This window comes from Microcaecilia unicolor, chromosome 12 (genome assembly GCF_901765095.1).
Source record: "Microcaecilia unicolor chromosome 12, aMicUni1.1, whole genome shotgun sequence".
In the NCBI taxonomy this organism is placed as follows: domain Eukaryota; kingdom Metazoa; phylum Chordata; class Amphibia; order Gymnophiona; family Siphonopidae; genus Microcaecilia; species Microcaecilia unicolor.
Window position 1 is genome coordinate 21071245 of NC_044042.1, and position 3808 is coordinate 21075052.

Here is a 3808-nt window from a genome sequence, read left to right on the forward strand (position 1 = left end):
CCCTTAGCTCTGTGAGCCTATAAAGCTGAAGAGCCAAAGGGAGGATCCACCCTTTTCCCTTAAGTCCCAGGGAATCATTGGGTGCATCCATAGTGGCTCAAACTAATCAAGGGGAAATCTGAGATGAGGGGAATGTCATTTAAAATAAGGACTTTTAGTGGAGTTTGTGTTCTTTGGTGTGTCAGGTTTGGGTTAATGTCCTGTTGATGAAAGGTTTATCTGAACATAAAGGAAACAGATTGCTTTTTCTTGGGAATACCTCTTGCATATTTTTTTAAACACTGTTTATAGTGCTGAGAAATATACAGGATTTACTGATGTGTAAATTAAGCGAGGACCAGCCATAGGGTTGCCACACAGCTCCCTTTCTTGAGAGCAGGCTAATCCAGTCCTGATTTTGCCCCCCCCCCCCCAAAAAAAAAAAACAAAAAAAAAAAACAGAGCTTCAGATCCCCAAGCATCATGCCAGATATGGATAAGCTTGTTCTCACAGTCATCAATAGAAATCAAACAAAATAAAACATGGAAAATAAAATATGATGATACCTTTTTTATTGGACATAACTTAATACATTTTTTGATTAGCTTTCGAAGGTTGCCCTTCTTCGTCAGATCGAAAATAAGCAAATGTGCTAGCTGACAGTGTATATAAGTGAAAACATTCAAGCATTACTATGACAGTCTGACGGGGTGGGTCGGAGGTATGCATGGGGACATCAAAGCATATCATTGATATTCTAACAGGATGGGTGTGGATAGGTGAGGGGTGGGGTGATCAACAGAGACATACAGCTTTATGCTTTATAATGGGCTAGGAACCCCAGATCCTTGTTAAGTCCTTTCTGTTGGGTTCTCACAGTCACAAACTCTGCAGGTTTCATATGGAGATCTGGTAGTCTGAATAAAATTAGAGGAAATCAACCAAAATAGTTTAAGATCTATGCTAGAAGATGTAAGACCTGAATGAGTAAACCCTGGCGAGGGAGGAATGGGACTTGATATACCACCTTTCTGTGGTTTTTACAACTATTTCAAGGTGGTTTACAGGGTATGTACAGGTACTTATTTGTCCCTGGGGCAATGGAGGGTTACGTGACTTACCCAGAGTCACAGGGTGCTGTGGTAGGAATTGAACCCAGTTCTGCAGGCTCAAGGTCTAGCTGCACTAGGCCACTCCAGGAGAGAAAAGGCAGGATGTTTCAATACTTGAAAAGTATTAATGAGCAATTTTTTTGTAGTAAGAGGAAAGAGTAGAACTAGAGGATATGAAATGAAACTACAAGAAGGTAAACTTAAAAAGCCACACTAGGAAAGGGTAGTGGATGCCTGGAACAAAAACAGAACTCAAAACGCGGAGGATTCCTATCGAACAAGAGGATGGGATCAAAGGACAACAAATGACATAAAGAACGTGTCCTGTACAGAGCAGAGTGGCAGGTACGATCCTAAACAAAGGCAGAAACTGCATGTTCTGCACAGTGGCATGTAGGACTCTAGATGATTCGCTGGGCAAACTAGGTAGACTGTGTTTGTCTTTATCTGTTACTGTGTGATCCAGGAGACACACCTGAAACTGCTTCCATGCAGCACAAGTGTAAAACCAACAGTTAAGTCTGGCTGCCAGTCGACCAAGGGCCACTCCTGTATGCTGAACCACAACTACCTGGTCACTGCTGTGTGTAGGCAGGTGCCCAGCTCTCTGACTTAACTAACTATGAGCACTGGCCCTGCAGCATTCCCAGCTTCTGACAGGTACCCTAATTCCTAGGTGCAGTTTGCGTCTAACATAGGCAACCGTGACACCCTGTCCCAGTCCCTTAATACACTGAAGACATAGTAACATAGTAGATGACGGCAGAAAAAGACCTGCACGGTCCATCCAGTCTGCCCAACAAGATAAACTCATATGTGCTACTTTATATATATACCTGACCTTGATTTGTATCTGCCATTTTCTGGGCACAGACCGTAGAAGTCTGCCCAGCACTAGCCCCGCCCCCAACCACTAGTCCCACCTCCCACCACTGACTCTGCCACCCAATCTCGGCTAAGCTTCTGAGGATCCCTTCCTTCTGAACAGGATTCCTTTATGTTTATCCCACGCATGCTTGAATTCCGTTACCGTTTTCATCTCCACCACCTCCCGTGGGAGGGCATTCCAAGTATCCACCACTCTCTCCGTGAAAAAAATACTTCCTGACATTTTTCTTGAGTCTGCCCCCCTTCAATCTCATTTCATGTCCTCTAGTTCTACCGCCTTCCCGTCTATGGAAAAGGTTCATTTGCAGATTAATACCTTTAAATTATTTGAACGTCTGTATCATATCACCCCTGTTTCTCCTTTCCTCCAGGGTATACATGTTCAGGTCAGCAAGTCTCTCCTCATACGTCTTGTAATGCAAATCCCATATCATTCTCGTAGCTTTTCTTTGCACCGCTTCAATTCTTTTTACATCCTTAGCAAGATACGGCCTCCAAAACTGAACACAATACTCCAGGTGGGGCCTCACCAACGACTTATACAGGGGCATTAAAACCTCTTTTCTCCTGCTGGTCACACCTCTTTCTATACAGCCTGTGCTTAACAGAGCTGCCTGCAAGACAAAATAATAAATAACATATTCACTTTGGATTAAGTGGGAACAGCTTGGCCGCAGCTTTATTAGAAGGACATAACTGTATATAATACAAACAATCAAAACAGGATACCCCAACCACACTGTAAGCTCTTAAAAAGCTACAGTTAAAGCACCCAGTAGGCAGCCATAAGCAAGACTGACAAATGCACTATAGACAGTACACAGGACGCTCCCGCCACCCAGCAAGGTACGTCAAACCCAGGTGCAGTGAACCCATCTGCACCAAACCGTAACTTGGTGAATTAGCGCTCCTCCAATCACTCAGGCTCAGATATTCCCACCCGCCAAGCTGCGATATGCGTAATATAATATAAACCAATAAGTAGAGAAAGGGGTGGGTGGGAGGGTAGGCTGTTACCGTTCATGTCCTCAGGGAAGAAAGAGGGAGCATGCAGTAACTCTGTGAGCTATAAGCCCACAGCTCCAGCCCCTCCTTCCCTGCAGGGAGCCCTCATGGTGCAAAAACTCTCTTCTGGTCATCATGGGTCCTTGGTTATTGCAGCTCACCCTTCCCCTCACAGCTGGAGCATGGGTGCAGGGTGCCATGTTATGGGTGGCTCCATGCACTTCGACCCTCCACCTTATTCTTTTTCTTTGGGGAGGGGGAGGAGTAAGGAAGTCATATTGGAAGTATAGGGAAGACAGCCAATTCAGCATTATCACTCACCCCAAACTATGCCCTAATTCTACCACTAGATGTCACCACTGCCCACCACCTTCACCTAGAGATTGTGATCATAGCCTCTGCAGCATCCCTATATCCACATGGAGCAAAGGCCAAGCTCAGAAATGTATCTCAGGTCATCCACTGAGCCACTAGGAAAAGAAATTAACCCCCCCCCCCAAAGGTTTACAATAGATTAGAGGCATAAAGTGTGTGTGGGGGGGGGGGGGGGGGGGGGAGGGAACATAATTGTGAACTCAGTGGAGATGGTGGAGATGATGGATATAGAAATGGAATTCAGGCCTGAGGCTACATTTAAGAACTGGACAACCGAAAATACAAAAAGTTACTTCAACTTAGGCAGTTCTGCAATGGAGCATCTTTTTGCCCATGGCTTTAATTTCACAGAATCTCAAGGAAGGAAAACTGCTACCAAAAAAACCCAAAACAAAACAAATCCCTGAAATTGTCTCAAAATGAATGCGAGGACTCTTGTCCTTGAGGG